Raw genomic sequence first — 15,008 nt, 5'->3', positions numbered from 1 at the left:
AAACAATGGAATTTAACCCAAATTTGGGTTAAATTTGACTGTTTTAAATTATTTAAATTATTTAAATTATTTAACCCCACTGGTTTAGTTAAAAATAACTATTTATTAAGTAGGAGCAGTGGCGACTTAACTAAGGTTGACACTATAGATTTAACAGTGCACATGACATGATATAATTCATCAATTTTTTTTCTTATTTCGACGGTTGGATTGTTTTTATTTGATTTCACTGCAAAAATAACCCTTCGATGATTTATGAATAAAATGAAAAATAGCCATTCCTTTTAAAAATACGTTTTATGTTTCAGTGTACTAAAAAAGAACGGGTATTTACGACTCTTCGAACATTGAATATCGAAAACAGATATCGTTAGCTTTAATAACTGTACTTGTTTTCGCGTTGACTTAAGTAAGATAGAACGATATAAGTTAATTCATCATCATTAACACGGGGCGATCACTTTGATAAAACTGCTCATGTAATGTCCTAAAGACGAGCTGTCACGCTACCGTACGATATAAAAAAATATATCGCGAGACTTTAAAGTATTATATTTATTAGACACGTATTTAGCAGTTGTGTAAATATATAAAAGAGTGAATTTTAAAAATATATAAAACTACTTGACATAAAATATCGGGCAGACTCGAGCAGAAAAGGAAATAAATATATTGAAGAACATACGAATTTGCGTAATAAATCAATGAGGTAAAGAAATACGTATAAAAAAATTTATCGTACGTGACGCGAAGGAGATTTTCGTGTCGTCTGGTCTCAATCGGATCGCAAACTCAGGCCTTTACATGGAGATTGTAAGAATGACGCAGGAGGTACGAAATCGGGAAAAAGTGCATGCACAAACGCGCAAAAGAGCATTAATGGAGACCTTACAAACGGGGAAAAGGACGTCAAACGATAAAGAGAGCGGAAGAGATGCGTGAGGGAGAAGAAGAGCAAAAAGATGGAGTGAGAAAGGAAAAAGATAGAAAAAAAAACGTCGAAGGATGTAGTCGGGTGAGGGAAAAGTGAGGGGAGAGGAGGCAGAAGGCCACCGAGTGACAGGAAAGGACGAGAGAGATAGAGGGGAATGAGAGGGAACGTAAGGAGACAACAGAATCGGCTCTCTCTTCCTCTCACTGTCTTGAAAACAGATTTTTCATCGAACAGGTTTTTTTTCAGATTTTTAATGCTCCATTCTGTTTTATGGATCCAAGCCGAACGTTCTTGATTATCTTACGGCGATATTTACGATTTGGACGATAGCAAAGAAATTTCCATTCGACAGAATATTAATTAAAAGTGTTTTTACTGTCTAATATAAGTTATTACGAAACGTTTTTCAATACAAAGAAATTGCTGCACACAATAAATATGGATGAAATAATTTTCATTTTTAAATACCTTTCAATACCAACATTATATTTGCAAATCAAAAGCTTTGTAACAAAGTCAAACACGTGCTTTTACCGTGAACACCTAGAGCCGGCCCTGGAAGAGGGAGAGGATGGATAGAGAGGGGAAACTGATGGGTAGGGGGAGGGTGGGCGAACCGAGTGGGGGTCAATCGCGAGAGCAGGCAAGAAAGAGAGAGAGGAAACGACGAGGTCGTTCGAAGGTGGGAGCGCGAGGTGTCCGAGCGACGGAGGAGAAGCAGATGTCTGACGGGAGGGGGATGGCGCACGGGGGTGGCGGAGCGCGCAATGTGCAGCGCGGGGGCAGACGGTGGTCGCGACTTGCTGGCAGTCTCGTTGATCCGGCTGCGAGCAGTGCGCGCCGTGACGTGACAATGGCGGTAGTCGTAATTGCGGTACGGTGCGATACTATGATCAGCTGATCGACCGAGCCTGAGAGAAAAGGGTAGAGAAATCAGAGGGTCGAGATCGAGAGATCGAGAGTGAGAGCGAGAGAGAAAGAGAGCGCGCGGGCATTCTTAAGGCACCGACGGAGAGAGAAAAAGAGAGAGAGAGAGAGAGAGAGAGAGAGGCCGAAGGAGAAGTTTGCCCCCTCGCAAACCACCTCGCTTGATCATGTCGTCGCTCTCGTGATCGGGCTCAGAAGGTGTTTCTTCTCCCCACGGTTGTATGTGAATAATACAGTGTGCCGTCCCGGCGCTCTCTCCCCCGTCCTCCCCGTTCATTGCCACGCGTGTACATCCGCTCGGTGTGTTGTGTCAGTGCGGCACGGATGCGTGGGGTTCGCACGACCGATAGATAAATGTCTCTCAGTCATGCCCGCCGTGCGGAAGTACCGAAGGGATACCAGCGAGGTGAGCTGCTGCCTCAAGTATGTGATCTTTGGATTTAACGTCATGTTCTGGGTGAGTACCAAGCGAGAGTCGCAACAGTTGTATATACTTTATAAGCGTAGTAAGTCTCGGGATCCGCGAGATTTCGGACATCGGCTCACCGGAGGCGACGGCTCGTCATTCTCGAAAAAAAGAAAAAAAAATGTGTATGTCTTGTCATCGAAAACTCTCAGACAGCAAATTAGATGTCTCCGCAAGACGTGTAGCTTCATCAGCCAACTGAGGAAGCCTCGAGTCTTAACCGAAGAAATTCTGATCATTATATGTTCAAATCTCTCGAGCTTCTCCCGATGTTGCGAACGATGTTGCCTGCAGGCGGATTCCGGATGTTAACGTCCGAACAGATTTCGAACATTACTGCCGAAGAGTTTTTGAATATCACCTTCGACGAGAGAATCCGAATATTATCTTTCACGAGGCGACATTATCTTCGACGAAATTATTCTCGATTTTAAGATAAAAATCTCGTTAGCTCGAAAGAATTCATTATGTTTTGGACGTTATGTCGCAGGAATTTTCAAACATAAATTCTAAAAAGGCCATAACTTCATTAGAAGAAATGGCATAAAGCCAGAGGCAAGATTTGGTAGCTGTAAGCAGTTCAGTAAACGGAGTAGTTCTATAATGGAGTTCCTTTTAATTTAAGCTTCGTGCTGTACAGAGTCATTATTAATTTTCCGTGTGTTTGTACGAAAAGTGTAACGCGAGCGAACAATGTTTTACTCCAAGGTGGAGAGTAAAATTTGCGTTGCCTTCCGCTCGCTTTTGTTTGCGTCGCAATGTGAGTTTACTGTCGCGTTGCGACATGTGAGCCCTTTTTCACGTCCAAATGAAGTGTGTCACGCTGTTTGTTTAATAACGCTCATACGCTTGTTTGAAAATGTTGATAGATCGTGGCTCACTGTGTATGTTCAAGGATAAAATGCGGACGTTCCCCCCGCAGTCCTGCGTAAGCACATTCGAGAAATCTCTGACTGAAATACTACTTGTCGCTCCGTCTCTCGGCATCCACCGTGCGCCGTTGCACTTTGCGCGCGTTCTTATCTTAATGATGTTAAATGGGAAAGTCATTGACGCGCGAAGCACTCGTTCCTCCAACCCTTCGCGAAGATCTTTCCCTTTTCACAATGGAATCTTGCTAGTGGAATGCGATTACGTCTGTCACGTCGGTCGAAGACTTTCCACGTAAAACGCTATCGGACAGTTAGACAGATATCAATTATCGCGTCTTACAATCAAAGCTCTTATTTGTCACTGTATCAACAGACATTTAAGAAACGTAAAACGTAAGCTGAACCTTTATTACGTTGCATTAGGAGCTTTTATATCCGATACATAAACAAGTAAAGGTCAAATCTTGAAATTGAAAGATCACATAGAATCGATCGGTAGCTTGCTCGGTTTGTTGCTAACGAGCGAAAATTAATACTTAAATAAATCCTTTCATAACAAATGAAATTCAATTAGTTATTATATTTAAAATTACAAATTTAAGATGCAATTAATTAGATTTATTATAAGATTTAGTTAGTATTTGCAAATTTATTCTGATACATAATAATAAATTGATTTTTTTTGGACAGTTCAAATCTTCGATTCTTATAATAACATTTTCTGCACACTTCGTGCAAGATGAATATGATGGCACATTTAGTGGATCACCGCTAAACGCGACGCGTAAATACGGGATTCTGGCCGTCGTTCGAATTTACCATGAAGCTTTCGGGTAAAAGCGAAACGGTGCTTCAGAGAATCGATTTTTTTTTTCGGCGGTGATAAACTTGTTTGTCGGCATGGAGATTTGCGGGTCGGCGATGTTGCATTTTTGCAGGGAAAACGCCGCGAACGACCCGCAATGCAGCTCGCGCGCCGCGAGGTGTCCCAATTGCGAGGACCGCGACGGCGCTGTGCAGCGGTGCACGTGTGCGTTACGGTCTGCATATTGTTCCAACGAGCGCGGTGTGCATTAGTTACAAAACGTGTAAGGAGAGGTCTGCCTCGTTTCAGCAGAGAGATTCGAAAACTCAAAAAAAAAAGAAGAAAAGAAAAGACGTGACTTTTTTTCTCTTCTTTAACTTCTGCGCGAAATCTTATTCTTAGCTGAAAAATCTACTTTTTGCCATCACGTCGCAACGTTTGCGCGCGATTTGGCACACACTCGGATTCCTCTTAATTGGTCCATTTACGGCTGCATTAAAATTGGAAGGGACAGTAAATAGGACACGAACGATCTTTCGTAGAAAAAAATATGCGAACCAATGGCGTATCGATGGCGCGCGACGTTCGTACGCTTAAAGGGGATGGCGCGAGCTATGGTCAAAACAAATTCAGAATTCCGTTTGCGGGACACCGTTTTGCGCGTCGTGTCCGCGTTCCTTTGATTTAGGTTCCGTTTGATCGAGCGGCTGTCACCTCTCCCCTGCCCCCCTGCCGTCGGTGGATAACACGCTCGCGACGGACGGTATCGCGATAGATCAACAATACCGCGAGCGCGGCGACCCGGCCGCGCGTTGTCGCGTCGCGTCGCGCGACACACCGCGCTGTTTGCAAATCGTAATTTTATTTCGCGTACGCGCGTTACGACACGGGGGAGAACCGCGCGACGCGCGCGTTACCACATTCGCGAATTGATTTACGTGCCGTAAAACAGGGCGAGCGAGCCTCGAGCCCGTCGCGTCGCGCTCGGATTTCCGGCGCGAATCCCATTTCTCGGCGAGACTTGCGTAAGCCTTATACGCCTGTCGGCGAGACGCGAGACGTGGGATTTAAGGTCTTCCTCGATATAGAGCCCCGACCTGTCGTTAACGAAGAAATGTCAATAACGCAGCGGAAGAATGGACTTTGCACGAATTCGTTAGACACGTTACCGTTACTGAAATTGACAAAATTGTGAATAAAATTGTTGGAAATCCGATATTCTTTCCGCGCTATTTCTCCGATAAGCATTTATCGAACAGCGAATAATGGAAGTGTTTGCCGCTTTGCGATGCCGAACAATGAAAAATATGCGCGGATCGCACCAAATCGCTTGGGTTCTTCGACTGGGTTGAAGTAACCGCACGGTAATGAACTCCGTGCGAGCTTATTTCACCGGGATTAAAGGTGTTATTGATTTTCCCGCAGCCAGGCGCGGGCGGGCTCGGTTCGGGGTTTTCGCGAAATGTAGCACTGGCCTAGTGATATGTGGAGAGTTCTTCCTGCCAGGCACTCCGCGTAATTAAGTAGCGGTCGTGCCACGAAAGACCACGCTCATCTGAGATCCATTTCGCGATTCTCGAATGAAAATATAAAAAATAATATTAATTATTATTTTTCACTATTATTATCTTCGTCATAGCCATTTATTCTTACACGTGATACATTTTAATAGACTGTATTGAAGATGAAGTTTTTTAAGTAGCGTCTCTGTACAAAGAAAATAGAGAGTCCATTAAATTAAAAATTTTATACTAAAGCTAAACGCCAACAAATTTACACACATAAAATAATTCAGAATAAAAATAAGTTTAAAATAAATCTTAAATCTAAATGATATATTTTGTATTTCGAAATTAATGTAATATGTGACAAAATTATGTATAATTTATCGTATAATATTTTACATTATTGTACATTACATGATAATAATAATTCTGTGGTAATAATTACTCATCTCTTGTTTAATAAGACAACCATAAATTTAAAATTTATCTATATTTAATATATCTTTTTGTATTGCACCAACGACCAATAACGAATTATTTATATATATATATATATATATATATATATATTACTGTAGCAATATTACTATAGCACTTCCTCGCGAATAAAAATATTGCGTCCGATTTTCTGTTATAAAATATAATCGGACGCAATATTTTTATTCGCGAGGAATTAGTGCTACATTAATATTATGTTAATATGCAATCGTGTATAGCAACCACCTGAAAATCCGCGAAATCGGTTGAATCAGGATTCTCGACTCGCTCTGAGCTAATAAAAGTTGCAACTTTGACAGTACAGTCCTGATATTCTTTCGGCGAACTTACAGACAATTCGGCCGTGGCCCTAAGTTTTGTAGTTCGGAAGTCGCGGTGAGTTAACCCGGCGACTACTAGTGTTCCCCGTTGTCTATATATGCAGAGAGATGTAAAAGAGAGAAGAAAAGGAAAACGAAAAGGAGAGAGAGAGAGAGAGAGAGAGAGAGAGAGAGAGAGGACTTCAAGGAAAACGCGCGTTTCGCACAACGCCGGGCTCGTAAAATTTTTACGCGTCGCTGAAAAATAATAACGACCGTCGCGCAAATAATTTCATCGCGGAGTTCTTCCTCCGCCGCGATGGGCGGAATGGTTTTTCTCGCGCGAGCGGAAACCCCGAGCCGCGCCGCGCCGCTCGGTTCGTAAAGTTGGCGCGCGGAAAATGAAATACCGCGCGAAGCATTTATGGCTTGTCGGATGAGCGCGCTTCCGAGAGATCGTCGTTTGCAATCCCGTAACAAACTCGTAACGCAATTTTCCGCGTGCTCATCCCTTTTTCGCTCTTTGAGTTGCGCATGGGAGAGGGAAAGGGGTGAGAAAAAAATTAGAGCGCTCCTTTCGCATTTACTCTCCTCTCCGCGATTTCAACCGCTCTGGTTATCGCAGGACCGATGCTCCTATCCCAACTATTTGCATCTCCAATTGGTAATATCGTTGCGATATCGTATTGATGCAGTCATTGTGCTTATCGTGCTTGCACAGCTGGTCCAGTTCCGTTGCAATTCGCTCGAATTAACGGCAGCCGCTTCAATGGCTAGTTTGGACATTTGTTTTCGGGCAAATGCGTGGAGAAACAATTATATTTCATCGTTTATTCACCATGTTTTGTTCGGCAAATGAAAATAAACTGTGCAAGCAACAGATTATTGAAATATGCGCTCTATGTATTTATCACATTTCGCTTAAAAAATAGAGATGGTCCGCCTGAATAATAGATCGCAAAATATGAGTAGCTATTTTTATGATTTTTCGATGTTGATCTGAATGAGATTTACGATTTAAAAATTATATGAAAACAGATGACCTCTTTCACTCTCAATTTTCGAGTCTTTTTAATTTTAAATTTCAATTATTAAAAGTAAAAATCAATAAAGAAGAATTGATAAATACTCCGAAATGAAGTTCACGAATCCGCAGACTTCTTTAACGCAACTTCTTGTACGAAAACGTCCGAGTCTCCAGTGGGCAGCCACGTTCTCGCCGTATTCGACTGAAAAGGAATCCGGCTGCCGGCCGGGATCGGCATATTTCACGAGCCGAATCCGTTCACCGCGCTTTCTGCATGGCTGCCCTCGAACAGATGATTGGCCTTGCCGGCTGACGATGACTCCGAGCCGGGCGGCACTCTCCCGGCTTTACACGTCACTCCCGTGCGTGTGAACGGCCGCGAGCGTGCGTGTCCCGCATGATTCCCGAGGTGCCCGGCCACACGAAACTACGCCGATACTGCTCTTCGCGAAAACGTCAGTCTGTCGTCCTCGCGTGGCATTATACTCCTGACTTGGGAGAAATTTACACGCGATGAAATTTATTACTTTTTGCATATATATATTTTTTTTACTCAGAAAAATACGTAGTTACGTTATAAACCTCGATGCATATCCGATGTATTCTTAAGAGTGGAAAAAAAATAAGAGTCGATGCATTCGAAATCAGGCTTGGAATATTTGTATATGTTGTTTATAGTCAGAATTATAGAATTTAGGATCAAGCATATTGAATCTAAACTGTTCATTTGAAAGCGATGCGATAAAGTAGCGAGCGCGCGTTGTAATAAAATAAACACACGTCCTTAACACCGAGAATCTGTTATCTTATATGGAGTAACTTCGAAGTAAGCAAACTTATACGTGCCTACTTACTTGAACGTATGTACAAGATTTCGATTTGAATAAATTCATTCATATTTGTTTCTCTAGTCCGTTTGATCTCTTTTAACGTGAGTTCGCGTGTTCTCGTGCAGACTTCGCTTAGAAAGGTAACTTTTTTAGATTTACATCCTCCCTGCAGCTTTGCAGCTAAAGAAATAACGAAACGAATTTATTTCTCCAGAAGAAATCCAAAACGATTCGGCGAAGCGATACATTTTTAGGTGCTGAGCGCCTCTCGGCGGTATAATCCTCTCGCGCGAACTCCCTAGATCCGTCCCTGCCAACTTCCTCCCTTCACCCGCGGCCCTCACCCGCCGTCCTGGTATCGCCGTCGGCGGCGTTTGAGGAATCTCATTACAAAAGTTGCTCGTACAACCGGTTTCTAACCAGTGCAACCGGCCACCATGCCACGGAGATTTGCGGAGGGATTCTGGATGCGACTCCTCATTCGATACGTCCTTTACCTGCCAGGATGTACGAACTTCCGGTAATGGCGAACGAGTAGAGCGGGAGCCGCGGCGCACACAGAGTTTCCGCGGGGATTCATTCGGGAAACGACGAACGATGACGTGTACACGACGATCAAAGCGATGCTCGTCGATTCGCCCCGGGGCTCTTCGCGATCGAGAGTGACAATGTGGGGTGGTTTCAACTCGTTTCACGGCGGTTTAAACGCGACGAACGTGAATTTTTTAGCTTGATTTTTTTTGCCCATCTCTCGACAATTCTAACAAAATTCTGCCTATGAAATACGTCGATGCCTTCGTTTACGTTAGAGTAAAACTTTTTAACTTGTTGGACAAACCGACAAGCCAATTATCTTAATTGTTCAAGAATAAACCGCACGTATTTTTTATTTTTGCGGGAAAATAGTTTCCGACATGCAGTAGGCAAGGAATCTGCTGCTTAAGCGGGCGGCGTGTCTTCCGTAAAAATTAATTTACGACGTCCGTCGCAAATTAATTTCTCAAAGCGTTGCGCGCGGAGATACGATAGAGAAATATAATTTCCGCCGCGGTACATCCTACGTCTACGACGACGTAATCGCGACCGGAGACTCGCCGCCGTGCGAGAGAACTATGCCACACAAGCGTGTGCGAAAGGCATCGTTAAAGCAGTTCTGCCTCCGTCGGCCGGCGCTTGAATAGAACACACACTCTCGCGTGCGCCGCGGTCCTTTACAAAATTTTCTCCCTCGAGAGGAGAATTTTGAGATAACTTCTTTCCCCGATATTTCTCAAGTCGTTGCGCCGCGCCGCGTGTGCAGCCGCGGAAGCGGAAGTCGTCTCGTTATTCGCGGCACAGACTGTATTAACCCAACAAACGACGCCGCGGGGAATCCTCCTTGCGAATAAAATAAAAGAAAATTGCACGACGCTACAGCGACCGTCAATAGTGGATGTAAATCATTTTTATATAAATTATATAGGTATATATAATACATATATTTTATATATGTTATATATATAACATATACATATATGTTTGCAAGGCATGTATTTGAATAATGTTTTGGTTATTAATTTTGCATTTTAGAACTAATTGAGCGAAATTGAATCTCCAGTTAATACGATAAACAAATCAAATTATTGTTTTACCGAATATACGAATAACAAGGAACATAAATATATTAATATCCATGTTAGAGTAATTGCTATAAATCTGTATGTCTGATGAATTAATTAAACGCGCATAATTAAATTAATTAATGAAAAGATAAATGTTTCCGCGACATATCGATTATGATATACGTATGTATCATTTATCTTTCATCTAGGACATTCTAGGATAATCTCACATCTTTTCACACTCAATTAAGATAATGCACTTAAGTGAATAAGGATTAAAAAGATATGTATAATCAATATTTCAACAGCAGTAAATTTCTCATAATTCTTTAAATACTCGATGTTTAATTAGTTAGAAATGGCAAAAGGGTCGTAAATAATATCTGCCTTAATTCATTTCAATTTACGGTAACGAAATCGTAAATTGAAATCTAAAATCAGCAAAATCTCTTATCGATCGTAATCGCGGGTACGAACGGGTGTACCGAAAACCAGAATCGCGTTAAGAAGCTGCGACTGAACTTTGGAAGACAAAGAACGAATTTCGGGTATTTGGAGCGAACGAGCGGCTGCTGACGTCGGAGATGCGCGGCCGAGAAGTCTTCGGAGAGGCAGCGAGGAGAGAGATAATGGCATTCTAAGGGATGCGCGGTGGATGCGTTGAAACGGAACGTCGCGGTGGTAGTGTTCGCGCATTCTGCCGGAATCGCGAACATCAAAGGCCACACCGGTCGCGCGTACCAGCACAAAGGTGCACATACGACCGCATCGCGGCATCCGGAATAGTTCGTAGTGCAGACCGAATGCAAAGCGACTATGCTCTTTCTCTCCTCCTCGCTCCCCCCCCCCTCTCTCTCTCTCGTCCCGTCCCAGAATTATGTTAATGTCAAGCAAGGATGGTCTCAAAGCCAGAGTCCGCGAAAACGGTAGGATGCAATCGGACTGCTTTCATCGTCTCGATAAAATTGTATCTATCAACGACTACAAAGGGAGTTTGCGAAGGAAATGCGCAAGAGTATTGTATCGGTATACTTCTTCCAAAATTCGATATAACATCCATGGATCCATTTACTCAAATGAGTTATTAATCGAACTATATATAAGTTCAATCGTTCAATTAGCTGAGTAATCTGAATAAATAAAAAAAAACCACATCCTACATATACTGTATAATAATATACAATAGTAATAATAATTATATATTTTAAAAATTAATCTTATATATAAACAAGTCGCGATGGCACAAAAATTCGTAAGATTGCTGCGCAACGATTACCCACCCTCTGGCGCAACTTTGATAAAGAATGTACCATCAAGTTACAGTCTGTATATAGAGGAAGAGAGAGGAAGAGAGAGAGAGAGGAAGAGAGAGGAAGAGAGGGGGGGATGCTTAACAAGCGGCTACTCTTGGGGAACAATTTTAAGAATTAAACTTTTCGCCGGGACTCCGCCAGCCGGTCCCCGCAATTCTCCAAAGAGAAGGGCAGGGAGGAGGGAGAGGCAACTCTTTGTAATCTTATCTCACCGGTGTAACGCGAGCGGCGCGTAACACCGCCGACGCCGAGATTATTAAAACGAACTCCCGGATTTTAACTCCGCCGGGCCGGTGCGGGCGCGGCGCGCGGCGCGCGGCGGCGCGGCGGGCCGCGGGGCCGCGCTTCCGGCCGTCGTTACTTACTGAAGTCCGATGAGAACTTTAACAGGTGGGCGATACGCGCCCTCCGGCGCACCGCCGCCGTCGGCTTTTACACGAGTACTTCTCTTCTCATAAACAACTCGACTTTCGTCGGCGTGCAGCGAGCAAGCGAGTAATTAGTTGCTAATTGAACGCCGTCACACGATTGAGAGCATGTCGTGCGTGCATAAAAATGTCGCCCTCTTCAAAGGTCTCGGAAACGTCGAGTTTTTTATTGCAACCATCAACAATCAAGCCGCCGATTAAACTGCAATCTATTTAGACTTGTTGAAAAAAATCAGTTTTAACGCACGACGAATAAGTAATAAATAATAATTATTAAATGATTCGGAGAAATTTTAAAAAATAAATATAAATATCCTCTCATCACATTTGTTTTTTTATAATCGGCAAATGATTCAAATATCTTTTTTCTGTTCTTTTAACAATAAATTTAAAAATATTATGAATCTCAAAAATAATTGCCAATACAATTATACACTATCTTGAATTCTTTCTCAATGAGAATCTTCATAAAATCCGTATAATCTTCCAATTGTAAATACTGTATTCACTGTATATATTGCCAATTCACGCCGAACAATCTGCCTCCATCCAAATACTCGTTTATGTTGCTAAAATAAAAAGATACGAGGAAGAAGAATATACGTTCGATTCCAGCGGCAATAATGTTCGGCGGGGCTGCATTGCCGCATTACATGCAAGATATGCAACTCAGAGTTGCGGCTGATGAAATCGTAGCGGAACCGACGTTAAAAGCTTTCAATTACCGACGACTAACTGCGCCGAGCGGACTTTATACCGATCGTTACGCCGATTACGCTCGACGATAAGATAATACTTTTTATCATACCCGGGCGAGCGCACACAGCCACACACGGTCTTCGCCGTGCGGTATAATTTGGCGAAAACATAAATGCCGCGTTAATAGCGCCATGCGGTGGTTTATCGCGTTTGCGGTGTATAATATTCTCGAGCCTCTCGGTTTCGACCGGTAGCTCGTAAAGGACTCGTGACCGACGATATCGACGCGCGGCGACGGGACGTATCTGCCCTTTGGAAATACGTGCAAACGTAATTCCTATTTTTAGAGATACGTCGCCCATGGGCGATTTGCATTCTTTTTATTGCTGTTCCGTTGACCGCAAACCTGTTTCTGGCTGCAGCGTCTCACTTTCGTTCGCGAATCCCATCCTGGTTTTCTCGTCGCTGAACTTTCAGTTTCAGACGAGAACTAAAATATCGATGACTCGATCGGGTATAATCGGCGGTCGTGCGACAAAATCGTACACGCACGACTCTTCGAAAACAATTCGTTAAAAACGTTGAATCGTGGAGGGACTGGGTGTGATTCATCGTCTGACAACCTTACGGAGTTCAAAACACAGGCGAAGGACAGCGGAAGCCGCGCTTGATATTCTCCCACGTCCTCACGTATATCATCGACACCCATCGCGCGGGATAATGAGCGATGCTAATTAAGAACGCAAATAAAGACCGTATACGCATACGCCGGCGTATGCGAACCGAGGTCCGCAACGCGCGGACTCAAATGAATGTTACATCGGGACAAGGAGTAACGCCGATTCGCTTTCTAATCATTACGTAACCTGATATTAGAAGCCCGGCGTATAGTTACGGTTGCCGTCCGGCCTACGTGCATGACAACTTACGCTTATGCAAATCGCGAAATCGTCGGGAGATGAGATTGTTGATTTTCAATTATTTCTAATTAATTTGATAATTTTAAAAAATTATCAAATTAATTAGAAATAATTAAAACGCATTTAATCTCCTATCGCGGATTTTCGTGAATCACGTAAAACTTAATAATTTAGTTAACGCGTTTCGTACAATGATTTACTGGAGACATACGTGCGACAAATAAAACGGAGCGCTTTCCAATCTATTCGCGAATACAATAAATTTACTTCGTACAACGTAATTAAAATCAAAATCAAACGAGGGAATTCGCGTGAGTCGCAATGTGCATCGGCGGACGGTGCCTCGCGTTTTTTTTTTCTCGAAAGAGGGAGAAACAATCCGTTTCCTGTCGTTTATATACGCGTATTTTCATTCGATTTACCGTGGGGAGAATGACGCCGCTCGATCATCTCCGCCGGTCGGTCAATTTGCGTCTCTATTAACGCCTTCCGGCTAAATAACGAGCCGAAGCGACGCGCGCTCGCGTGAATTAACGGCGATGTGATGATACAGAAAGTATACGTATATATCCCGCCCAAACGCAGCATCCAAAACATTTCGCAATAATTATTATCCGCGCGCCCGGATCCGATAGCGCGCGAATTATTATATTCATGGCGAGCGCTCGCATTGTTTACATTGTTGCCGATCGCGCAACTAATTACGGCCGGGTGACCATTAATTTCCAATCGACGTCGAGGGCCGTCACCGTCGAGAAATTAGCGGCGTCGCTAATTGATCACGCGGAGATGCGTTATCTCTGCGTTAATTATTAAATTGCATCGTTAATCACGAAGATTATTCGCGGCGTTTGAATTATTTGCGACGAAATGAAAACAGTCAAGTTAGAAATTTTAACGTAACTTTTTTTTAATATCAATGAATTCACTTAGCGAAGAAAAAGTAAAAAATGTATAGATTTTTAATTATAATTTAAAAATTCAGGCTATGAAGGCTATTGATATATGATAATATAATTTTCGCGATTCATCATTTAATCGGTATATGGTAAATCTATGTATGCGTGCGTGTTTCTGTGACTTATGCACTATATATGTATATATTCGCGCGATATCGAATCGCGACGAATTGCACGAAAAGCTCAGGGCATTTCGGAATACGTTTCATATTAACTCCCCTCATTAATATTCCCTGTAATTATTGCAGCAAATTACTGCCGCATGATATTGTCGCGAGGCGCCCGAAATTTCAATATCGAAATTCCGAGCGGCGTAATATACGGCGATCGCGTTAAATGCTGCATCGCCGCCGCCGCCGCCGCCGCCGCGACTGTCGCGGGGAGAAGACACGCCGCGGGGCTGAAATATCGGGCGTTATTTTATCAATGGCGTTATCTCCGCAAAGAAGGGCTCGCGTGCTGTACATTCACCGTACTAGTGCATTGTTAACGCGCGTCGGATATAGGATCTCCCCCTCCCCTCCCTTCCTCCCTCGATTCAAAAAGCCCCGCGGACTGTTCGTTCTCTTAGCTAAATTGCCTCGTTCAGACAACGGACGGTTTCCGTCGCGCTCGTTTGTCTCGCGGCTGCGGATTAAGAGATTTTCGCGCAAAATGCATCTTGTTGCGGGGACTGCAATACAGTTTAACCTTCCGCTCAGATATCTCCTCTCCCCTCCCTCCCTCCCTCCCTCCCTCCGTCACTGTATAATTGTCATCGCTGGATAATAATTTTCATAATGGCGAGGTCGATGTCGCATGATAGATTCAAGTAGGATAAGATTGTACGTGAACAATAATAAAATTAAATAAAATTGCAAACGAATGTCATAATTTTTTTTCTATTTATCTAGAGTCGCACGCGAATACAACGCGGTTTAGCATT

This window comes from Wasmannia auropunctata, unplaced genomic scaffold (assembly GCF_000956235.1).
Source record: "Wasmannia auropunctata unplaced genomic scaffold, wasmannia.A_1.0 LD336111.1, whole genome shotgun sequence".
Taxonomy (NCBI): domain Eukaryota; kingdom Metazoa; phylum Arthropoda; class Insecta; order Hymenoptera; family Formicidae; genus Wasmannia; species Wasmannia auropunctata.
This window is presented reverse-complemented; position numbering follows the sequence as displayed.